Source organism: Canis lupus, chromosome 17, assembly GCF_048164855.1.
Source record: "Canis lupus baileyi chromosome 17, mCanLup2.hap1, whole genome shotgun sequence".
NCBI classification, from domain to species: Eukaryota; Metazoa; Chordata; class Mammalia; order Carnivora; family Canidae; genus Canis; species Canis lupus.
The window spans coordinates 14,406,778-14,433,597 of NC_132854.1; the positions used below are offsets into that span (position 1 = coordinate 14,406,778).

General features: G+C 38.7%; 1 protein-coding gene and 1 pseudogene across 3 annotated transcripts in view; both read right to left on the bottom strand.

Moving 5' to 3' along the window:
- Positions 1 to 26,820, bottom strand: part of HS6ST3 (heparan sulfate 6-O-sulfotransferase 3) — a 631,086-nt gene that overhangs the window by 243,953 nt on the left and 360,313 nt on the right. The gene's annotated exons all lie outside the window — the stretch shown is intronic.
- On the bottom strand, positions 725 to 1,065 carry LOC140608307 (cytochrome c oxidase subunit NDUFA4 pseudogene; annotated as a pseudogene).

A 26,820-nucleotide genomic window follows, 5' to 3' on the forward strand; every position in this document is an offset into this window, starting at 1 on the left:
GATTTAAGTAAAAAATATATTAATTGCAAAGGTTTTGCTCAATGTTTGTATAGCTAAGATATGGCCCATATGGAGTAGTGGGTTCTGTAATGGTTCCATTTTTTTTGTATTCCTATAGATTTCAGTGTAAAGAGCAAAGATCTGCAAATCAGTTAAGATTCTTGAAGTTGTTCATGATCTCTCTGCTGTGGGCAGGGGCAGCTGTGAAGATTATATTTCTCTTTCTCAACATGTGTTTTGACTCTCCTGTCTCTGAGAATTGTTCTTGGAGTTGGGAACCCAATTGGTTTCAGCGATCACCCAGTGGACGATGACCAAAATGAGGAGAGCTATTATATTACTTGCTAGCAAAACCTGGAACCAATCAGCCCTGGGAGAGAAGGGTGGCTAAAGTCTCCCTGCAGATTGTTCTAGACTGAATAAATTAGGTATCCAGTAGTACTGCTGGGGATGCTGTGTCCCAGACTGTCTGTAGGGGAGATGGGAGGAAAGAGAAATAGAGTCCTGTCTATGAGTGGGAACAGCACTCCTTAAAAGGAGTCCATCATGAATGTGTGAAGATAAGGATATGGACCTGTGGAGAATTAAAAACCATAGTGTCTTTTTTTTTTTCATAGCACTAGTCACTATCTGAAAGCATCTGTTTGATTACTTTTTTTCAAGTTTCAGATATTTATTATTCAGTGTAAACCCCAACACAATACATCAACATGATTTTGTGTATTTAGAGGGGAAATCGTTCCTGGATAAGTGGAAATTTGTGCAGATGGCTTCTGGAAGACCTTCATTCTAAGCAGCTTTATAGTGAAACATTTCATTTAGAAGACTGGACCTTCTTTCTTCAGTTTGCTGTAATCTACATTCACTGAGTAGAACTTGTATTGATCATTGGGACCCAGATTGTTCCAAGGTTGGGTTATTCTTCCTATCCCAACTAACATCTGGATTGAAGAATGCCAAGCACAACACATACAGCACTGCTCCAGTACTTCCTGCCCCAATAAATATGAAGAGGGGGATCAAGCTCAGATGCTTCTTGGCCCTACCAATGATCTGGCATAACATGGTTGTGGCAGAGGCCTCCTGTGCAGGAGAAGAAAAATCCGAGTTCCTGCAAGGCCTGTAACTAAGTCTGTTTGATTACTATTGTCTCTCTCCTACCATCAGAATGTAAATCCTATTTGAACAGGCATTGTCATCTTGTTTTGTTTTTTCATGTGTCCTAGAACAGTTGCCCAGAGAGGCTCTCAATTACTATGTGACTATAATGATGTCTTGAAAGGCAGACAGAGACAGGGCAGGACTTAGACTATGTCCCTAAGAGAAAATCTCCGTCAAAGATTGAGAAAGGTGAATGCAGCCATTTCCACACTTACCATGCTGTTGAAGTTTAAGAAGGAAGAAATAGAAAATATAGGGGACTGTGGTCAGGAGGTGTCAGAAAGGAATCAGGAATGAAGAAAAAGCCTCTAATTACACTGGCAATATGAGATCAAGTTCTGCTTTCCCGAGTACTTCCAGAAGAGACTGACTCTTAAAAAAGTGGGAGGCTGTTACTTTGTTTAATTATGCATTTGCATAATCATGAATAAAAACCCCAAATGGATCTTTAAGGTGACATGAATCTAACACTTTACAGATAGGTGTTCAATCAAAGGGTCCATGTGACTCTATTATCATGCCTTCCAATTTCTCCCTACTCACCATAGGCATATATATCCATACAAGCAGAAAAGCTGCTGGATATCTTAATGAAATAAAGATATATTGGTTCTATGGTTTATGGTTTTTCCCTTCATCTGCCAGCCCAGTAATCCTATCTACAAATGTGAGGAAGTCACTTTGTCGTGCCCTGTTCTTAATGAGCCAGGAACCATCTTTTCCTCATGTAATTGTTCAAACATAATTTGTTAACTATTTGTTACTGAGGTTTTCTGCCCCTGGGGATTTTTGAATCAGAAAGGTTTCAGGTCTAAGGATATCCATAACTAATCCACAGGAAGCAAAACAATATTTTGATTCAATAATACCAAGAAAAAATGTAAAAACAGAAATCTCAGGAAATGAATGTGATGTCCAACTCTACCTTCACTATGTTAAACAGTTGACATAAGAAGAGCGGTTGGTAAATTGTTGAAGTGTCTCTAAATCAAATGACAACGAGTTGTAGTCTACCAACAAAATTACTCCATGAATAATTTAGCACTAATGAAAATACTTGATGTGTTGGGCCCCTAGTGACTATTTTGGGCATCATGGTTGCAAGCCATAGCTAATGGTAATGGGCAAACATTCCTCTAGAGTCCAGGAGGTCATACAATACTGGTTGATTTAAAGAAGCACTGCCCATCTGGCCCTGGGCAGGCATCATATCATCCCATTTTCAGAAGCTTCTCAGCAAAGTTATCATTCTCATTACATTTTGCATTTTTACAGCACCTGTAATCATAGCTCCCAGGCACTATACATTGTTAATTTATTACAGGCATTTCAATTTTGCTAGTTAACTCCCTGGTCTCCTGTGCTAAGCCCTAAAATCAGCATGGAGAACTGAAACACTCAAACCGGTATATGCTCTCAGGAGCCAGGAGGCCTGGGTTCCAATACCAGTGTGTCCCCTGACTGGCTCTGTCATTAGGGGAAGTCGCTTCCTCTTTCTGGGTCTCAGTCTTCTCCTGGATAAAAGGTTGAGATTGGACTCCATGTCCTCTAAAATCCTCTTCAGCTCTAAGCTTTTCTGGTTTTGTGTATCGGAGCTCTTGGGAAGATGTGTCTGACATATATCTGTGCATAGATATGGATTAATCTGTTCCTGAGGTCACTCTTCCTCTACACTCTTTAAGTGCATCATCCATCCTGGTGCTTGCAGCTGACAGCTCCCTGTGGAGGACCCCATGCCAAATCTAATTCCATAAGGTACTCAGAACCAGAATTAAATAGGAATGCCTAGGGCTAATTTAGATGTCCCAAGCTAAGCAAAGAGAAGTGATTCCTTCATGAGATTTATTTTAGAACAAAAATGGTTTGCAGAGTGAACGGAAGGAAATGGTATTAAGTTACAAGAGCATGTTAGTTAGTAATTAATGGCACAGCTTAAAACGTCAATTTAAGAGATTATCCTCAGTGAGGAATCCATTAACCAAATTTAAACAATGCTGACAAGGTCCCTTTTGCTGAGGAGGAACTGGGGATATTGAGGTAGGGACAGGAGAGTAGAAAATGTCCTTACGTGTTTCTTGCCCTTCACATGCTTAAAATTTAGCAGATAAAATGAATCAAACATTTTAAGGAAGGGACAATTTAAAAAAAGTTAAAAGAAAGAAATGTCTGAACTGATAGATAGCACATGATAAATATTTATAAAACACTGCATCAGTTTTACATTTACCAAGTGTTATAAAGACCTCGGAATGGGCATCCAGGGAAAGGTGGAGGTTGTTTTGGAAAGTGGCTTAGAAGAAATAAATACAAACCATGTATTAGAAAATATTAGGAAGAAATGCAATCAGCTTGAACTTGCCAAAGAATCCATTGCGTATTATGGTCTAGAGCAACGCTCCCCACACAGCAAGATCCAACATGCCAGGAAATTTCAGAACTTTGTCTGGTCATCCCAAAGTTAGTTCTCAATTTTGTATCACCATAAAGGAATTCTCTGTAGACATTGGGTTTTAGCTGAGAGCCACTGCCCCCTTGCCGGGCCTGTCAATGACCTCTACCCAACACTCTGCTCTAGTTATCCAGCAGAAAAACCATGACATAGAAGGAATCAAGCAGATTTTCATTTGGGAAAGATCTAGCCCCTGGGCTACAGGAAAATACCAAGCACATGTATGGTGAAGGGCACAAGGGAAGTGAGAAGTGGGAAACAAAAAACCAGAGCAGTAATTAAGGATATTATCCAGGGAACTGGTAGAGCAAGTGGATATGTCAAGATACAAAAGGGAGCCACTGTGGCTTTCTGAACCTGGCACTGGTTATGTACGGGGACTCAACACCTATTATTGATCAGCCAATTAAAGGGTTTCCTTTTCAATTCCAGGAATAGACTAAAACAGAATGAAAACAATGAAGAACCAGTTGAAGATACAGACTTTCACATGAGCACTCAAACTGAGTTGTGCAGATGCCTTGATTGTGCTGGATGTTGTAGAGTCATTGCAGTCATATGATAGACACAAATCTGAGCTCAGGTTAAAATTTATAGAGAAAACCAGTAAATCAACGAATGCTAGGACAGGACATAAACTGGTAAGGACTTTTCTTATAACTATAATTTCCCTGTTTTTCAACAAGTCTACATACACAGAGTAAAAAGCACTTACTTTGTACCAACCACTCTTTTCTAGATGGCCTGGGCATCATTCTCTGTTGAGGAATACTGTGCTGAGCAAACCTGGAGGAATGGACCACTCTTACGCCTGCAACAGAATGATGTCACATTCTACAGAGGCACTGGGGCAGGAAAAATGTTGAAATCAAGCAAAAACACAGAACAAGGGACATGCCCAAAGAGAACTTAGAGACTAATTGGAGATTCAGGATCTCCTCTGACCCAAGTTCTCTGTAACCTACCCTCACCAAGGAACAGTAAACTGGTATATATATATATATATATATAAAAAAAATCCACTGAAAAAGTGGGATTGGTAAACATTTAGAAATAAGATTTTTCCTAATTTAAGTCTTGAACCCTCAATATGATCTAAATATTGCTAAAGTCAATTCCCACATGGCCAAATAATTCAACAGGATACCTCCAATATTTTAAAACAAAACTATTTTCCTCCCAAATTGTTAATAAATGCACAATGCAAAATATTTCTATAATTAATATATAAGGCAGGAGAGGGCCATGACCATTGTCTCTATTTTCCTTCAAAGTGTGATTAAAATTACTTCATAAATTATTCACATGTTCTGCTAGAATAATAAAATAGCATCTCATTTGACATAAATCACATTGCTTATTTGGAGTGTGTAGCAAAGTTCCTTTAAAATGTTTTGATAACACGTAAGACAAGGTACCTCAGGTTGTGATTAGTGTTTGGTTCATCACATTTTGAAGTATACAGTGTAAGCAACCCACGCATGAGCATCCACTTCATCTGCATCCATTAGCTGTGGAGCATCACCTTTAAGTTCACCAGAACTTCAGTGGAACTGTGAGGTTGAAGAGAAGAATCTCTTTCTCTCTCTCCTCCACATTTTCTGGTGTCCACTTTCCCCTTTGAAAGCACCACAACCCATCTGCACCTCATGCCACCCTGAAGCTGTGTCTCACCATAAGCTTCTGCCAACGGAGGCAGACTCTCTTCTGCTCTTGTTTAGAAAACAGACTTCTGACATCCAATCTACCATCAAAACTTACTGTGTCCTAGCACTGGCTTATTCGTTAGTGCCCTTCCTTTTTGAGACACATTAATGAAATTAACTGATCCAAGCTAAGAGAACTGTTTTCTATTGTATAATAATTAACATTTAGTTATGTGAATGACATTCTGCTAGTCATTAGGGAAATAGATGATACAGCAGTGTATGAAACATGTCCCTTGAGCAGCCCGAGTGGCTCAGCAGTTTAGCGCTTCCTTCAACCCAGGGCTTGATCCTGGAGACCCGCAATCCAGTCCTATGTCGGGCTCCCTGCATGAAGCCTGCTTCTCCCTCTGCCTGTGTCTCTGTCTCTCTCTCTCTCTGTGTCTCTCATGAATAAATAAATAAACAAATCTTCTAAAAAAAGAAAAAAGAAACATGTCCCTTGTCCTGAGACATCTTTTTGATCTTACGATCTACATGGAAATAAATAAATGGATACAAGTGATAGAATGAATATTTTGAAATGGGGGGATCAGCCCAGAAATATAAAATGTCCAATATAAGATATACATGGAAGTAGATGTAACTGGAAATAGGGATCCTTTTTTAATCATGACCCATCCTAAAATCTTCCTCAGGTCTTGGAGGCAAGAGAGAAGTGCTCTAGTCTAACTAGAAGACTGTGAGTTTCTCAATGGCTTTTCACATCATACACAGAGCGAAGGCCCAACTAAACACTTAAAGAATGATTTTTTAAATGAGAAGAGACTAAAAGGGAAGGCTATCAGGTACATGGGCAAGTGGAAGGATCTCTCCCAAAACAGTAGAGCATCGGCATCGTTTTGAAACCGCACAGCTTAGGCAGCCTCCCACACTTTTGATAGCTTTTCTTCTCTTTTTTGCATAATCATCCCTGAAGAAAGTACTCCTCATCACTCTTTGAGAGCACCTAGGACCACATTCTACCTGGCTGATTCAAATTATCCCAAAAAGAAGATGGCAAGCACCAAGCAGTCCCTCAAGGGACATGGTTTTCCACCTTCTTTGGCCAACCAAAGTCAGCATTCCAGGCATTGCTCTGCCTCTGCTCTCCCTAAGCACAGATGGACAAGAGCCACAATCTCCAGCTGTCTAGAAACTAGCACCCTTAGCTAAGAACGCCCTTTATATTTGATCATTCAGGATCTGTACAGAGTATTTCTCTAAGCATCCCTGTGTGTGTTATTCATGTGGAGAGAGAGCATCTTGTTTTTATGTTGTCTATAATAAATTAGAAGTGTAACAGCGGGAGCTTTTTCAATACTATTTGTAAATGCAGCCAGAGGCTATTAAGTGATTGGTGTATCAAATAAATATAATTAGTAAATAGCAAAATAACATGTTTGTAAACTGCCTTTGGAAATATGTGATTAGACCAAAGACAATGATTTCTGCCAATGTTTTTAAGTGTTTCCAGGAGATACCAGGACTAAAATGCTTTAACAATTTCATAACAACTTTGAAAACTGTCTATGTAAATCTCTTAAGAAGGTAGACAGTACACTTACTTAATCCCAACTCCTTTTGAATGCCTCACGTTGGAGATTTAAGTGCAGGGGTATGCTTAAGTGTGCAACATAATTTTTTCAGGGGAGTTAAAATGTGCTTGATTATTGGCTATATAAGTTTTTAAATTGACATTTGATGAGGTTAAGAAGAGTTATAAATATACCTCCATGTGCAGAGTGCTCTCAGGCTGTAGAGTTATTCTCAATTGCTAACACTTAAAATGATCCCAGCAAGTCAATCAGTTTAAAGCAAGGTGAATTCACCCTGCCCTTCTCTCTTATTGGCATTATGAAAGTTTGCTCTTCACCAATGACGTGATTCTCATTGTCTGGCAATGGAAAGTGAAGAGTTGCCCAAATCTGCAGATTCTCCTCTTAGAGATGCAGAGAGACACTCATGCTTGTCCTTTACGCATCTCCCCTTAACTCATATGGGATTGCTCCAGGACCCTGCTTCACTCATTTCTCCCCTCACAATCTCTCATCCCAGGCCACATTAATGACTCTTCCAAGAACCTCACTTTACATGTGACTTCCTGCTAAAGAACACAAAATAGATTTCTAGGGCAGCACAGGTGGCTCAGCGGTTTAGCGCCACCTTTGACCTGGGGCCTGATCCTGGAGACCCAGGATCGAGTCCCATGTCAGGCTCCCTGTATGGAGCCTGCTTCTTCCTCTGCCTGTGTCTCTGCCTCTCTCTCTCTCTCTCTTTCTCTCTCTGTCTGTCTGTCTCTCTCTCTCTGTCTGTCTCTCATGAATAAATAAATAAAATCTTTAAAAAGAAAAAAGCAGATTTCTATGCACACATATCAAGCCACAAGTTTAAACCCTACCAAGCTTTCAAGATTGTCCTGAATTTAGCTCCACTCATACACAGAAAATTTAGTTTTCTACTAACCTCCAATCAAGCCCTCTAGTTTAAGTTAAAGTAGTCTCCTTAATGTCCCTGGGATCTACTCCCAGGTATACCTCCATCCCCCCACAACATTCAGGACTCTCTGCTACAATGACTTGCGGTCTAAGACCCACATACTTTCCCACCATAACAATTTCTCCATACATACCTGAGCAGGCCCTACTTTTAATTCTTTGCATTTATGGTCTTTTCTGCATTTCCCTGGTATATCGTTCCTGAATGTGTATCTTTTTTTTTTTTCTTCTCTTCCCAAGCCCTTAGAAATTCCTTCTGGGAAAAGAAAAATTTTAAGCCTCTTGCCTGCCTCTTCTACATTGCCAAGACTGGTGCTGAGCAAAAAGCATGTAAGGAATGAAAACCGTGATGATGATGACTGTGACTATATTGTAACTATTATATTGCTACTTTGTTTATGGAGCAGGCCCCAGGCTACCAGTGTCAATAATTTATTGCACCTAAGTCTCTTAACAACCACATGGGATAGATATTGTTAAATACATTATTTCAAACATGAGGAAATGGAAACATAAGAGGTCAGTTTGATTAGCTAGTCAATTACTCAAAATTCAATTTTAGGGGCTCCTGGGTGACTTAGCCAGTTGAGTGTTTGACTCTTGATTTTAGCTCAGGTCATAATGTCAGGATTGTGAGACTGAGCCACATGTCAGGCTCCACACACAGTCCAGAGTCTGCTTCAGATTCTCTCTCTCTCTCTCCCTTTGCCCCTTCCCCCACTCACACACTGAGTTCCTCTAAATAAATAGAAAAGATCTTTTTTAAACCCTGAATTTTGAAGAGGTAGGTATATTATTATCCTTGAGATATTTATGGAGTCAGTATATACATCTGGCTCACAATCAGAAATATACAGCTCTTAATCCCATGATCAGAATATTCAGCTGAGTTTCATGATCACTCATTTACTCATTCATTCAATATACACTAACTGAACCACCTCTATGTGCTATATGCTAATTTCTAAACTCTAGGGATAAAGGAAATCAATAATATATGCACCGCCCCCCATCCTCAAATAGCTCACAGTCTTGGCATTCCCCAAAATTATACCTAGAATCTTACTTCCTGTGATTTGGAGTCTGCGGGAGAATAGTGTGGGATGGTAGACAAGGAGTATTTTAAAAGCCATCAAGATCCAATAGTCATTTGGGGGCCTGGATGATCAATGCCTGATGGGGTAAAGAATGATGAGAAAGGCAAAGGTATATAAGGAAAAGACAGATTAGCTAAGTGACTGGGAGACCTCTAGCAAAAACTTCTGGAAAAGCAAAGACCAAGTATACAGATTTCTAGAAAAATAATCTCTGGATCCCTGGGGCAGTGCACTAAAACCCATATTTATCTGTCCAGAGCAGAGGTGTGAACGTGTGCAAAGACCTCAAGGCCAGATCAAATGAGACTGTGCCTCTTTCCAGTTTGGGGGACTCTCGGGATTACTTTTAATACTGAGCACTTCGTCATCATGTTTGATGGCTTCAGCGGCCTCATTTATCAAGGATCTATAGTTAAATTTAATTTTCCTGTGAGTGGAGGACAGCCATGGCAGCCAGGCTCCTTGTTGCTGATCCGTCCCCGTTGATGCCTTCTGAAGTGGAAATGATGGATGCCACATGTTCTGGCTGTGATTAAATTTGCTTTGACAAAGCAGCATGGAAATCTGATTTTCAATAGACTTCTGCATTTCACCTAGTGCTGAGTAAACAGATACAGAACATAATGCTTACATGGCTGTCAGGCCGATAGCTAATTCATTGTGCCCATCTAATCAGGCTGTCCATTAAATTATTATTTGTCAATAACATGCAGGATCATTTTTGAAACTCTGAGGAATGGGAAACTTGTTTTTAAGTAAATAAACGTGGAGGGCTTGACAACGGCAAGGGATTTTCTTAGGAAGATCCAAGGAACTCATCTGTCTCTATGTCCCCACTCCCCTGAAGAATCAAAGCACCATTTAAGAAGTTTTTAGTTTCACTCCACTTGGCTCCCATTTCAAATGCAAACAACAGCATCCAATTACAACGAGAAGGAAGCTACAGACATTGACACTTTACCTCCCCAGTTTATCTTTAAAGGAGAATGAAGCAGAAAATCACATTAAGTATGCATCTTATGTTAGGTCTTTTAACCTCCTGCCTGGAATTGCTGCTTGCTGACCACCTCCTGGATAAGGCTTCCACTTTTGGGGAACACGGAGAGCATTGTCGCAAGAGGCGAGCAAAAGTCACCAGAGGGTGATGCTAATGCTTGTTCTTTTCCCGAGTCAGTGGTGATAAGTATAAAATCTGGGTCCTTGTCATATCAGGAAAGGTCCTCTTGTAACCCTTGCACAGTGGGGCCCCACTCAGCCTAGCTCTCAAACTTAGACCTGCCTGCTCTCTGTACTCATTTACTTCCAGAAGTTCACATTAAGCATTCTCTCACCTTGCCTGAAGCCTTTCTTAAAACATAGGAGCCTCCGTCAACACTCCTTTTGAACCAACTCCTGGCCAACCACCTGCATTGCCCTGAAATATACTTGCCGATGGAAGCCACAGACCTCAGGCCTCCTGCACCACCGAAGAGCCAAGAGTGGGCACCGCAGTTGCATAGCCACGCTGGCTGAAGACACTCGAACACATTTCTTAATCTGTCTAACCCTTATATTTCTCCTTGGAAAAATACCACGCATGTCAAAGTGCAGGTGCCAGGATGGAATAAGGTATGCATAGAAGAAACCATTTTCTCTCTCAATTAGCTACTCCCTTGCAATGCATCAGATAGGAACTGCCCTCTCTCAAATGTCTTGGGGACCAACTATTAGTCTTCTTACAGTCATTCTTGCTGTCCCACAGAAAAGGGCTGACTACTCCAGGAGGTCTGGCTGCTGTCTGGATCCAGCTGGGGCAGATCCTACCTCTGCGGGGACAGTATGGGGCTGCCATGTATGTAACAGCCTGCAGTTACCTCTCTACCTCACTGGCTTTTGAAGGTAGGTCTGTTGCATTCAGGAGAAAAAGAGAAGGGCTCACATAATTGGCCTCCAGTCCATGGTGTGTTCTACTGAAACTGCTATCTGAATTTCAATGAATTTCAATTCATGCTAACACTCAGCCAACAGTGAGATGTTCCCAGACCACTCCCCTTCTAAAGTTTCAACATATAGTAACCTTATAGAGTTGGAAAAGAATCAAATCCTCTGCAGTATGTCTAAAAGGCAATAAAGAGACATGGCTAAATCCAAGGAAAATCCCCTTTTTCCAGATATCAATTTGCCACCCGACCTAGAAAATTACAATCTCTCAAAGCCTGGCTGTGCAGATGAGGTCAGAGAGGGTGTGCAAACTTTTACTTTATGCAAATAAATTCAGTTTATTAAGAGAGTAACCAGAACAAATGATGAGGGCAGAGAGGAGGATGAGTGGAGGAAGAAAGTGTTAAGAGATGTGGCTAGCAATACAGACTGGACAGTTTCTGATCAGCATTGAATGCTGCTCTGAAGGTGAGGCATTGATTAGCCATGAGGAATGCTCTACACCCCTGCTACTCTTCATGGCCAATGGACCAGCAGCATAGGATTCATGTGAAACTCATTAAAAACAGACTCATCAGAGCTACTAAATCAGAATTTGCATTTTAACAAGACTCCAGGAGATTCTAATGATCCTTAAGATTTGAGAAGGACTTTCTGGTTATGGCTTTAGAAAATGGGGATGATAGTGGGGTGCCTGGGCAGTTCAGTCAGTTAAGTGTCAGACTCCCGATTTCAGCTCAGGTCATGATCTCAGGGTTGTGAGATCAAGCCCCATGTTGGGATCCCTGCTGGGTGTGGAACCTGCTTAAATTCTCCCTCTCCCCCTCACACAACCCTCTCTAAAAAAAATGGGGATGATACTAAGAAATCTATGTTTCAAGCAGGGCTGGGAAGAGTGGGAGACCAATAACAGTAGGGGGACAAATTATCATTAAGATTATAATATCAGTTCTGCATATGATCCATTTTGATATGTTATTTTGGTGGAAAGATATGAGAAAATTTACCTCTCACAAATAGGTAGTTGGAAATGACAGGAATATTTTCAAATCACTTTTCGATAATTATGGATATTTTCTTTGGTATGACATGTAAACCTGATGAGTGATAGTTTCTTTTTTTTTTTTTTTTTTTTTTTTTATTTATGATAGTCACACAGAGAGAGAGAGAGAGAGAGAGAGAGGCAGAGACATAGGCAGAGGGAGAAGCAGGCTCCATGCACCGGAAGCCCGACGTGGGATTCGATCCCGGGTCTCCAGGATCGCGCCCTGGGCCAAAGGCAGGCGCCAAACCGCTGCACCACCCAGGGATCCCTGATAGTTTCTTCATGGTTAGTTGCAAAGTGGAATCTAAAGCTTTATCAATGAACATTTGTAAGGTATTGTCATAAGGTACATTGCTCTGTCTTAAAATTTGAATGAATCTTTACTCAGGCATGATTTTTGACTTTATATATTGGTCATTAGTTCAATGGGTTATGCAGAACTGTCAAATGTTAACATATTTCATGACATAGTATTTAAAAATCACATTTGTTAGCATTACCACCAATCTCATCAATACTGGGCAACTGTCAAGCTCATGGAGGCTGATATAGGTCTTCCAAAAATTCTAATTTTCTCTTGAGAGCTCAAATTTTATCATTAGCAACCAATAATGTCGTTTGTTTCCCTTGAAGTGCTAGGCTCACTTTTGAAGAGATAGGTTCATTTTTGAGAACATTTCTGCCAAATACCTGAGTCTGAATAACCATAGTTTGTAAGACATTATTTCAAATAAGGGAAAATGATGTTCCATTGAAAACACTGCCAGTTGGACTCACAATAAATTGTGCCCATGCTCTTCCTTGGGACAACCATCATATTTGGGTATGCAGCAGAATTGCTTAATATGTACTTCCGTGTCATTAGAAAGAATGTTAAAAGGATGTGTACTCACAGCTCAAGATTAAATGCAATTAATAATTACAGTGCTTTAGGAAGGTCATTCTTAAGTGAACCTGGCATTATGTGTACTGGTCCCGAATGGCAATGAAGAATACAGTGACTAGTACAGTTTGGTGCCCTGCCTAGATGAGCTCTAGAGCCCCACCATTACCTTTCCATCAGGAGTGCAAATATAGACAGAGCAAAATAGTTTTGACCTTGCAGATGCCCCCTGAAAGGTCGTGATATCCCCAGAGGTCTGCCAAGCAGATTTTCAGAACAACATCGCCTTCTTCTCCAAGGGACCCTTTAGTACTACACACCTCACTCTGCCCCAGCCACACTGTCTTTCTTGCCATTTCATCAACACTGAGCTTGTTTCTGTGTTGGGGAGGTGAGCTCTATATTTGTGGTTTCTTCTGTTGGTGACACTCCTACCTGCAATGCTCACTAGCTGGCTCCTCCTTATCACTTTCAGTTTCTACTGAAGTGATATCCCCCACAAGACACTTTCTCCAACGCCACCCTACCCATATTAGGCTTCATCTTCACCAGCAGAGCCTCGGGAAATTCTCTACTCCTTAAGCTGCCCTAGTTCTTTACATTACTCATCACTAACCAGAATCCCATCAGGCATTTATTTGCTAACTTGTTGGTCATTTGCCACACCCACCAAAATAACATTCTCCATTAGAGCTAGGACTTTGTTTACTCATCATGAAAAGTGTTTGACATATAGTATTCAATAAGTACTAGTTTTATGAATAAATTAATTTACTTAAAAATCCCTTAATACCTTTGCTATTAAAGGAATAAAAGAAAGCCTTCTGAGTCAGTACCATCCAATAAAAATATCATGTGAGCCACGGATATAACTTTTGATTTTCTAGTAGCCACTCTAAGAAAAGGTAAAAAGAAACAAGTGAAAATAATTTAATAGTTTATTTTATTTAACCCCATCTATCCAAAACATTATGATTTCAACATGTAACCAATACAAAATTATTAGTATACTTTTTCTTACTAAATCTTTGAAATCCAGTGTGTATTTTACATTGCAGAACATTTCCATGCCGATCAGAGAGCACAATCTAAGGGAAAATCAGAGGAAACTAGATCATCATATTTGCCTTCCCTCAAACTTAATGCAATGAAGAGAAAAATTATGAATAGTAGCAAAGAATAACAATAATAATTACCAGCAGCAACCAAATAAAGGAAAAGTCCAACTTAATGCCATGTGTTTTACAAAAATGAAGGCCATGAATGAGGCAGAGAGAATGTGCCACATCACACCCTTCTGACCAGGCCCATTCAACCCTTAGAACCAGTACTAGGAAAAGAAAGTGAGTTACCAGTTTGCTGAGAATTTTCACTAACACCTCCTAATCTGAAGGAGATTAGAAGGAGGGGGTGAGCAGGTGGCCCAGCCCGTGACTATCACTGCTGGATCTCAGCAGAAACAAAATAAATCTCCCACAGCACCACATAGATTCGAGGGAATAATTCTAAGTCTCCACACAGCATCCAGAGTGACCTTTCTAAAATGCAATTCTGATCATGACACTCACCTATTTTAAATCCTTCACTCGTGCACTTCATCCTCCAGAGAAATTCTGAGCTCATCAGCACATCATGCAGGCTCATTGTGGGTGAGCAGCTCTGTCCTCCCTGGCTCCTCATTCACCTTTATCTCTATCTCCCCATCTGCATCACACTCCTTCACCACACCAAACACATTCTCCAAGTCAGGAACCTCTCTCTACTTTCATTGAGCCATGCCATTTGCCCTGAATATACTGTATCTTCTCCTTTCCAGGCCAACTCCAAAAATTCTCCAAATTCAACTCAATAACAGAACAAAAGCTTTACCTCTCCCCCTGGTTTATCTAATGATGGGTCCTTGTGTCCTGGAAACTTCTAGGTTAATGCATACACAGCACAAGCATTGTAGATCTACCTGTACATCTTGTTGACTGAAGGGCAAAATTGTCAAGATCAGAATGATGTCTTCTTTTGCTTTATCACCAGAGCCTAACACAATTCCTGGTTCATGGTTTATACAATACATAGTTGTAGAACAAGGGAATTCATGTTTAAACTTGTCATTTACTGGCTTTCATTACACTTATAACTAAAAGGTACATTACAAAAGAAAATTGATAATGATGCAAAAACATTCTAACTAGGCACATAATAATTACAAGTGAAGTTCATGCAAAGTCACAGATTACATCTGAAATAACTGATAGCAAAACAGATTTTTAAGACCCCAAATTAAATTTGGGGGGATGCGTGTGTATAATACTGAAACATTAGGAAAATGTTCAAAGCTTTTTGTCAGTATATTTTCAGTAGCTGGTGTATCCTGTTGGTTCTAGAAGTAAGAGCCAATCCTCCTGATGAAGCCTTATGGTGGCAACAAAGTTTAGAGTCAACTGGTACCCAGGATAGGTGGAGAATGAAACAGATAATGAGGTGGGTAATTAAGAAATATGTCAGTCCCTAATCTCCCATCTCTGTCCTAGCCTATGCCCACAAAGAACAGCTCAAAATTCACCTCACAGCAAAAGTAACTTAAGACTTCTCTCTCTCTCTCTCTTTTTTTTACAGAAATTAAATAATTTGCCTGTGGCATACTATGTGAGTAGATAGAGGGACTGAGGGTCAAGTTGGTAGCTTATTTCACACCCAAAATATAAATTTAATTGATGCTGAAAGAAACATAATTCAGAGAATAAAACACAACTTTCAAAAAATGAATTCTAACTGTTGTAGCCATTTAAGAAGATACTGCCACCATAAAATAAAAATAGGATGCTATGAGGAAGAATCATATGTGAAAATAAAAAGAATACAATTATCAAAATAAAAATTCAAATGGCGACAGAAATTATTTTTAGGAAATTTCGTAACATAGAAACAGAAGAACAGGAGGCAGAAGATATGAAATAAAACTTAAGAGAGAAAAAGATTCAATTCAGAAGCATCCACTTTGAACCAATAGGAGTTCAAAAAAGAGAGGACAAATAAAATGGAAGCAAATACATAATAAAATAAATAATAGAAGAAAAAGTTTAAGAATGAATGGAAATAAAAAATTTAGTATGTGGGCACATCCTTGTGAAATTTCAAAACAATCAAGATTAGCAAAAATTCTAAGTGTCCAGAGAAAGATAAAACATGAAGATTATCTACAAAGTTATGCATGTGTTAGACTTTTCATTATCAACACTAGACTCTAAAAGGCAACGGAACCATGCATTCAAAATACTGAGGGGACATTCCATTGTCGTAGAGTGCTGTGCCAACCCAAATTATCAGTTATGTGAGGATAACACACTGATATGCTCAAGCTTTCAAGGACTCAGAAAATCTCCCTCCCAGGCACCATTCTTAAGAAGTCACAAGAGTGTGTGCTCCAACAAAGCAACCTGTATTACTTGGCTTATTAAAAATTGTAACCCTCGATCAAAAGAGATGAGCTATCAAGCCACAAAAAAACATGGAGGAATCTTAAAATGCATATTTCTAACTGAAAGAAGTCAGTCCCTATGATTCCAATTATATGGCATTCTGGATAAGGGAAAACAATAGAGTCAGTAAAAAGATCAGTAGTCACCAGGGTTTGGGAAAAGGAAGGTAGGAATAAATGGGTAGAGCAGAGTATTGGGGGACAGTGAAACTGTTCAATGTGATACCATAATGATGGATACAGGACATTACATTTTAGTCAAAATCCATAGAATGTTCAATAGGAAGAGTGATCCCTAATGTAAACTGTGGACTTTGCTTATAATAATGTATAAATATCCATTCATTAATTGTAACAAATGTACCACACCATGACAAGATAATGATAGTAAGGGAAATGGTCAGTAGGAGGTAGTACATAGGAATTCTCTGTACTTTCTGCTCCATTTCTCTATAGGTCTAAAACTATTCTAAAATATAAAGTACTTAATTTAAAAAAATAAATAAGTTGTAACCCAGCCCCTCATCAACCCTGCTGGTCTCCTTTACCCTGATTTACATAGCCCATTTTTGTCTTATATCACTCACTCATCACCTTCTAAACATGTTAATATAATTTATCTTTTTTTTATTGTTTATTTTCTGTTTTCCTGTCTTCTAGGAAACTTGCACAAAGACAGAGATTTTGTCTTTTTCATACACAAATGTATCAAAAGTACCTGGCACACAGTGTGCTCAAAAAGTACCTGTTGAGGGCAGCCCTGGTGGCTTAGAGGTTTAGCACCCGGTCGGCCCAGGGTGATCCTGGAGACCCGGGATCGAGTCCCATGTCAGGCTCCTGTATGGAGCCTGCTTCTCCCTCTGCCTGTGTCTCTGCCTCTCTCTCTCTCTCTGTGTCTCTCATGAGTAAATAAATAAAATATTTTTAAAAAGTACCTGTTGAATAAAGATAAGACAGTAAAATAAACCAAAGAACTATAAAGAAAAATAAGAACAGGGATTCCTGGAAATAGAAGACATGACCCAGATGTCAGTAAAAGTTGCTTCCTGCCTGATGCTGGGCTGTAGACCTAGAAAGAATACCATCCACATTCAGATAGGAAGTGATCAGGCTTTAAGAGAATAACTTAAAAGTAGACTCATGGGCACCTGGGTGGCTCAGTTGGTTAAACATGCAACTCTTGATTTTGGCTCAGGTCATGACATTAAGGTCCTAAGATCAAGCCCCGTTCAGTAGGGAATCTGCTTGAGATTCTTTCCCTCTGCCCCTCCCCCACACCCCACTTACGCTCCTGTGTGCTTGTGTATACTCTCCCTTAAATACATAAATCTCAAAAAAAAAAAAAAAAGATATACAGTAGACCCAGGAAGATGATAGATAAATAGATGATAGATAGATAGATAGATAGATAGAAAAAAAATAGATAGATAGATAGACAGAGTAATGTTCACCTTACCCTAGTGTAAGGGGGAAAAGGATAATTAGGCCCCCAAAATAAAAAACAATAAAAATAATTTAAAGTTAATCAAGGAAGTCTTAAGAAATGAAATAAAATGTAGTATGGTTTTGAACACTTAATGTCATTTTTAAAACAAGGATGCATTGATTTTGAAGCCTGAAATGTTCTCTCATGGATAGTATAAGACTAGAGGTATCAGTTTCCATATTTCTAGAGGATCAATCACAATTTGATTCTTCAATGAATCACATTTCCATAATCATGATAATATAGATGTTAGTAACTTTTTTATAGTTTTAAAATTAACTGAAAGACAAAAATTATTTAAATTATGATTTCAGAAGAAAGGATAAATTTTATAAACCTTGATGATATGACAATAATGGTAGAGTTAGAAGGAGAGATGGAAAAAGATAATAATGTCATTTCCTTCACCTTTTATGGTGAGGAATCATGAAATACTGCTTAGAGTTAATGCAATAAGCAACAGAGGCTCAAAAATATTATAAAAAGGTAACCAGTAAAATTACTAAATGTAATAATAAAGCAGTCCTTAATTTGGTGAAGTAAAGGGAAGAAAGCCTGGAGGAAACCAAGTAATCCTTCACTTTTCATATTAATAGGTCAAAAAGTAACATTTAAGTTTTCCAAGTCAATATATAACTGTATATGCTTATAATTTAGCGTTACAGAGATTATCACCAGCAGAACTTCATTTTCAAACAACTTTATGAGGTAAATGCTATTATTTTACCTACTTATACAGGAGGACATGCAGGCACAGTAAGGTTAAGGAATCTGCTTAACATTTCATAGTTAATAAATCACATTAGGTGAGATATAAACTCATTTGGCCTGAATTGTGCTTATAGCCATTATACCATATTGTCTCCTAAACTAGAAATGGACCAATAAACATTGTCTCCCCAAATAAGTTTAAACTGCCTACAGGCTGAACTATTTGTTACTCATCTTCATATATCGTTAGGTGGTCAGTTCATTACCAGTCACATCATTCGAACCCAATAAATGTCCACTGGGCATACCGTGCCCAAAAATATTCATTCATTTGCTCCTCTGTCCCCCAGTGGTAGGTCAGAGCACCCAAAAGTTCAGTTTAGGACACATTCATTCAAAGCACAGAAACAAGAACTATCCCCAAATAGCCCATCTCTCTCCTATAATTTAGGGAGAGTATATAGGTCACTGGAGTAAAGCGATCATTCTTCTCTAGCAGACAATTAAACACTACCAACCAATTAGGAAAATGTTGGAGTCAATGAAAACCAAGACCACTAGTCATTAACAAAGTGATTCCATTGCAGCATTAACCATGCCTTAGACCAAGAGGATTCTCCAGGCATTTCTCAGTCCTGCCCACTAAGAACACAGCTTCTGAAAGCCAGGCAGAATGAACTCTATTACCTTGTGCTAAGTAAATGGCTTTTAAACAAGTGTTCTATCATTTTAGACAACTTACCAATAAAAAAATAAAATAAAACAGAATGCACATATTTGGATCATAAACTCTCTATCTATTCTAAAGTCATTTTCAGCCAAAATGTGAAAATAAATGTTTTCTAAAGGCTTGTACATAGAAAGGATAGAGATAATGTTCCAGAACATAGAAATCTGTCCTTTTTAGAAATAAGTGAAATGATTTTAGCATGAATGCTGCTTCATAAAACAACCTGAAAACTGTAAGATGACTTCGAATGAAGGATAGGCATTATGAAATGTACCCTAATAAATAAGAAGTTCAAAAATGCGATTAAACACTTCCTTCTCATTTGACAGTTGCCTTTACTAGGTATATAATACAGACGAATAATTAAATTACTGCTATCGTAATCCAGACATTTGAATTCCTACAACTGAAATATCTGGTTAACTACTTATTTAAGTTAAATAGCTACTTATACCAAGCAAGTAATAAAAAAGAATGTTTGCTGACTTTATATTTACTACCCAAGGGGGAAAGAGGACAGGTGGTGGTGGTATATACAGTACAATATTCTTTTTCTATATTTTTTATAAATAGTTTCAAAGTGGCTATATTGCATACCTAACATACTACATAGATCAAATAAATGGTATTGCTTTCATGAATATCATGCTTTAAGCAACTAAATTAACTAGTACCATTCCAACTGCTTCCCATAAAAGAGAATAAGAATTAATTTGTAGTCATGCCTACCACTCACGTAAGATATATTTAATTAACATGTGAATGATCTTAATCAAAAAGAAATTTAAAATGTTCTAGGTACCACTGCTTTTCTTTTAATAAAAATCTGCTTAGGAGATGATGTTGCCTCCATGGAAAATGAAGCATTTCAAGGAAACCCAAAATGAGCAGAGGAAAATCAGAGTTTAATAAAGGTGTGTGGGCCACTACAATTATCTTAGCTTCTATATCAAGGAAAACTTAAAAGCCCAAAGTGATAGATTTGATTATTATCCCCCCTTCATGGTTCCCAACCCTTTACCTCTACAGGAGGCTATGATATTATGATTTGTTATAAGAAATGTATATATTTCTGGCAGCCTGGGTGGCTCAGCGGTTTAGTGCCACCTTTGGTCCAGGGTGTGATCCTGGAGATTGGGATCGAGTCCTGCATTGGGCCCCGTGTGTGGAGCCTGCTTCTCCCTCTGCCTGTGTCTCTGCCTCTCTCTCTCTCTATGAATGAATAAATAAATATTTAAATATATATATATATATATATTTGGTCTATGTCCCTATTTCTGGCACAGAGTTCCTAAAATCCTTGGAATTTCCTAAGAGAAGAGAGCAACCAAAGTGTCTTTTGTTATGTTAATGTGATGTGCAGAGCCCCCCTTTGGTTGGGGACTAGCTGCCATGTGATTAGAGGGTTGGAACTTCCACCTCCACTTCCTGGCCTCTGGGAAGGAGGGAAGGGCTGGAGGTTGGATGGCTCTCCAATTGTTAATGATTTAACCCATCATGCTATGTAGTGAGACCTCCAAAAAATCCAAAAGGACTGGGTTCAGACAGCTTCCAGGTGGGTAGACAAGTGGGGTGCTGGTAGACAAGTGGGGTAAGTGATGCCCCGAAGAGGACATAGGAGTTCCTCTCCTCTTCTGCATACCTTGCCCTAAGCAGCTCTTCCATTTGGCTGTTCCTTAGTTATATTCTTTTATAATTAACTGGTGATCTAGTAAGTAAGGTGTTTCTCTTGAGTTCTGTGAGCCATTTTAGCAAATTAATCAAACCCAAGGTGGGGGTTGTGGGGTCCCCTAATTTGTAACCAGCTGATCAGAAGCACAGGTAGTAGGCCAGGCTTATGACTGATAACAAAGTATGTGTGTGCCGGGGGAAGAATTCCTGTTCAACTGAACCCTTAGCCTGTGGGATCAGACACTATCTCCACATAGAGTCACACTTGATTTGAATTGTTAAGACACCAATCTTGTGTCCAGAGCATTGTTTGGTTGTGTGGAGGGAAAAAACAAACAAACAAACAAACAACTTCCTACCCCCCTACATACACATTTGGAATTGAGTCCCAGAACCCAAATTAAAGGCATATTCTTCTCTGCCTCACTGTTGTCGGGCTGGCCATAATGTTTGCTTTGGTTAAAGGGACATAGGCGGAAGTGATGATATGTCAGTTCTGAGCAAGGCCTCTTGCCCCTCTGAGAGCTTCCAACCACTGCCACAAAAAGAGCATATCCCTGGTGGCCTAAGAGTCACAGAGGAATGAGAAATACGTGCAGCTGACCTGCATCTCACCATAGCTTTGAGCCAAGACTCACTAAGCCCAGATCTGATCACTGAACCCCAAATGCCTCGCAGAGCCATCTGTCACCAAAAAATGCTTCTTATTGCATGCCACTAGACTTTAGGACAATTTGTCACACTGCAATATTGTGGTAGTGGTTAAATTAACACCTAATGGTTTTGAAAATTATTTAGGTTGTCAATAACCTAGACTAGAATAAATGCAATTCTTTCCAGTGTGTTCATTGAGGTTCTAATGCAAATGATTACTGAACCAACAAGGCTTCTTCCATTATTTTTCCCTATGCATAGAAAAGAAAATCGAAAATATACTTTAAATCCTTATTCAAAAAATTATGTAAATTTAAGAACATTTAAACTTCAACAAATATTTCAGGGATGGAAAATGTTTGGCTATTTAATAGATTATTTACTAAGCACTTAGTAAGTGCTCAATAGATATCAAAATATATAATAAGAAGTATAGGTTACCTAAAGAGGGTAGTGTCAGCCACACAGTAAGTATTTACGATATAAATATTAATGCTGTGGATATCTTCATAATCACCTAGACAAACAATAGAGTGTACTATAATGATGTAATATAGTAATGGCTAAAATGGAACTCTGCACAAAGCTGAAAGAGGAGTTTGTAATACAGAGTCTCCATTTGCTCTAAGGAATCTGGACAGTCTCTTAGAAGAGGTAGCATTTAAGAGGCAGGAAGATGCTTAAGAATTTGCAAATACAAGACCAGGGGAGAGGCATTCTAGCATATATAAAGGCATGAAACATGAATGTGCTCAGCATGTGTAGAATGATTGAGGCATGAGCAACTCTACTGAAAGGAAACAAGGCCAACCCCTCAGGCCTACCGCCAGCAAGGACCTCACTTGCTCAATGCTTCCCCACAATTTGGACTGAGAGAGAGAGCCCTCCTGGTGAGTTGCATACTGATTTGACAAATGTAATTGCTTTCTTGAATTCTTATAAAGCAACTCAACAGATCTTATTTTTATTTGAGTTGCATGTTAGCGATTTATTCAAGTTTACCAATATTCGGTATTCATAATCGAACATTATATTAGCCTGAAAGTGCCTACGGACTCCAGTGAAGGAGCTGAGTGAGGGAGCCGCCTCCCACACCAATTGCAAAGCTCCTTTCCCCAAGGCGAGGGTGCATATAAAGATAGATCGAATTCTTACCAATTTCAGAAAGAACGCTTTGTTTTTAGTCAAAATCAGAGTCGCCTTGAGGTAGCTCTGACTTTCAATTGCTATTCTAGGCTTTTTATTACAAATTACTGTGAGTTTACCTTCATCATTATTAACACTTTTTCCCCGAACTGCTTGTTACCAGACAACACCACTTGCATGTCTAATAGAATCTCAAATTTAACTTGTCAAAAACTGAACTCTTTGATTAATAACACCATCTCAAAATAACTAAAGTAAGTAACTAAGTAAAGGTGCTTCACTCAGAGTTCCTGTATTAGAGTGCTCAATCTCCCATAACAAAATACCATGGGTTAGGGGTACTGGGTGCTTAAACACAGACATGTATTTCTCACAGTTCTGGAGGGTGAAAGGCCAGACAAGGTGCTGGCAGGGTTCGTTTCCTTCTGAGGCCTCTTCTGGCTTGTCGATGGCCATGATATGGCTGTGTGTTCACATGACCTTTTCTTTGTACAGTATAAAGAGAGCACTCTCTTCCCTTTCTTAATAAGGCCACCAGATTAGGACCCCACCCTTAAGATCTCATTTAACATTAATTACCTCCTAAAAGTCCTATCTCCACATATAGACATGTTGAGAGTTAGTGTTTCAACATACAAATTTTAGAGGCAGATACAATTCAGTCCATAACAGTGAGTATGGTAAAATGTACCACCATTTGCTCCGATGATGATCAAGGCTGAGGAAAACCTTGAAATTGGTCTCCTTTCAAATGTTTTATGACTCACACTGAATTTATCACCAAATCCTGCTGGCGGCTCTACCTTCAATATAGGACCCAAATCCAGTACATTCTACCCTGCTATACTCTTATCAACCAAGTACAGGCCAGTGTCATCTAATCTCAGGATTATTACAGTTGTTTCCTATTTGCCCATATGGGCTATGGTTCAAGTATAAACCAACCAATTCCTCACTCCTAAACTAAGGATGCAAACCTAACGCTCCACATTTGTTTCCTACTTCCTCATTGTATTGTTGTTGTTTTATTTTTCCACTGGAAAGTGGAACCTCACAGCACCACCATAGCTAAAATGTTTGAGGACCATTGTACTAACCTGTAATGAACAAATTCTCAGCAAACATGATGATGAAGAATTCTTGATAGTTTCACATAAACATGTCCTTACTTATACAAGTGTACTTTGTGTAAAGTATACAATAGACTTTATGAATACATCTGTTATATACTGTGAAGCCCAGACCAAGGTGAGGGAACACCTAAGAACAGGTACATATTTCCTCAGAACTAAAGCTAAACACAAAAGTTTTCCAATTTAAATACACGATCTTGAAAAAAATATTAGAGATCTTGGATCAGTGTGATGAGATCTAGAGTCATGGCCACAGGCCTGAAGAGTGGGTGATGACTTTGTAAATCACAATTAGAATCAGGGAAATAGGGAGAGATTGCTGAGAGAGAAACACACCAGCATCTATTTCTACTGTTTTCTCAGAGAGATCATAGCCAATAAAGTGGAGGGAATGAAGGAGACACACATGGAAGAGCCACATGGTGATGTAAGGTCCTGACCCTGAATCATACCAACCTCCTGAACTCCCAATCTGAGAGAAGTGTCTCAAGTGATATTGAGTAGAAGAGGCTTCAGATTGTTTCAGCTCTACAAACATCCTGCTTTTGTTGTACATGGGCTTTCCTTCAGTCAGTGGCTGAACCCTTTACTATAAAAGTAATCCTCTAAAAAGATCTAGTAGCACAATATGCATAAAATCTGGGACAAGAGAAAAGTTAAGGAACATAAGCAAGGCACTTGGGCAAAATATATTATAAGAGACAACACTATCCAGGGAAAAAGAGGTGAAGTTGAGATAGTTCTCTGCTGCCTCAAAGAGATTATTGACAGTGTGATGCTTCTAAAGATAAAAAAAAAAAAAAAAAAAAAAAAAAAAAGCTCCAGAAAGAGATCCAAGGGTTCAAAGAATATTTAAGACACGTAAGGAAATAAAAAGTAAGCTGGCAGAGCTCAGACAAGAAGTGAAAGGGAGGGATGCCTGGGTGGCTCAGCAGTTGAGTGTCTGTCTGCCTTTGGCTCAGGGTGTGATTCCGGAGTCCCAGGATCAAGTCCCACATCGGGCTTCCTGCATGGAGCCTGCTTCTCCCTCTGCCTCTCTCTCTCTCTCTCTCTCTGTGTGTCTCTCATGAATAAACGAATAAAATGTTTAAAAAAAAAAGAAGTGAAAGGGAAAGGCATATAAAAGTTATAAAAACTAGAATTAACACACATATAAAAGTAAGGATAATAGTGAAAATCACACAAAACAAAAGGGAAACTAGCCAAATATTTAAATGATTATGGCAATTAGCAGAAACAAAGAAAACTCCAAATGACTATTATTGGTATTAAGAAAGTTGAAAACAGGTAAATAAATAGATAGATAAATAGATAGATAAAGTGTTCAATGAAATAACAGAAAAAACTTTCCTAACACAAAGAGTTTAATCTTCTTCAGATCTTACCCCCGCCGCCACCCACACACACACACACACACACAATGCACAGAAAGATCTAAGCCAGAATGCATTGTGGAAAGTCACGGAATTTCAAGGATAAGGAGAGAGATTATATGGATATCCAATAAAAATGGGGGAGGAGGAGGAAGAGGCATTTAAACAGGGAAGATTATAGCTTGATCTCAGATTTATCCACAGCAACACATGCTGTGATGTCACAGTACAGGAGGCCACAGAATTTCAAGGAAAAGGGAAGTCTTTACCATAATTTTAGAGTCTTCCAATTGCTGTAACAGAAAAATATTCTCAAGCTTACAACAAGGACGGGAATGCAACTTCATGAAGCTTTCTTCAAACTACTGGGGAGCAGCACCATTGCTGCTTCCTTAGAGAAAGATGGTACACACTATACATACAACAACATCAATGAGAGGTTGAAGATCGGAAAAATGAAAGAGAAAATATGACCATGAGTATTTATAGGTGATGTAACTGCCCACAAAGAAAAACCAAGAGAATCAACAAAAGACTAGAATTAATAAGAGGGTTTAGTGAGGTTAACAGATACGAGATCCACTTACAAGAACAGCATTTCTCTACAACAATGAAATACTAGAAAATATAACTAGGAATTAAGACAGCATTTGCATTAACAATAGACATATGAAGTTGTCTAGGAATTTTTAAATAATTCATAAGGCCCTTATATAAGAAAAATCTAAATCTACTAAAGTACTTAAAGAAAACATAACAGATGGATGGTTTAAACTCGGGTGGGAACACTTAATATTATATCAGTCCTTCCCTATTCAATCTAAAACTCAGTGCAACCAAAATCAGAACTCCAGCTGAATTTAGATAAACTCAATCTAAAATTTATTTTAAAATTTAAATAAAAGTTCCAAAAAGAGCCAGCTCAAAACTGCAAAAGAAAAGCAAAGATGGAGGACTTGTCCAAAGAGATATTTTGAAAACAAACTTAAAGTAATAAATGCCATATGATACCAGAGCAAGAAGAAGAGGCTATATAATCAAATATCTTTTTTAAAAAACAGATTTTATTTATTTATTCATGAGAGACACAGAGAGAGACAGAGACATAGGCAATGGGAGAAGTAGGCTCCCTGTGGAGAGCCTAATGTGGGACTCGATCCTGGGACCTCAGGATCATGACCTGAGCCAAAGGCAGATGCTCAACCACTGAGCCACCTAGGTGCCCTAAAATATATTTTATATGATAAAGTTCATATTTTAATTCAACTGACAAATATTAGTCCACATAAAAGTAATGTTAGGAAAACTGACTTACTATGAGGAAAAAAATAAAATTATATTTGCATATAATAGCATAAGTGGAAAAATGGATCTCAGAAAATGTGGGAATTAAAACAATAAAGTTAATAGTAAATGATGTAGGGGAAGACTGTTGTAACCTAAGAATACAGAAGGACTTCTTAAATATAAGCCTTAAAGCACATTTTAGATAAAGCAATGTAGATGGATTTCATTGAATCGAAATAACAATTTCTGTTTAACTAAGGACACCATGTGCAAAGTTGATGACAACAATAAAGTGAGAGACTGAGAGATAACACCAGCAAGGAAATCTTATCTAGAATGCCTGCAAGTCAAAATCAAACAAACCGAAGCAAGAAACCCAATTAAAATAAACAGGCTCTGTATAAGTACAGGCCATTCAT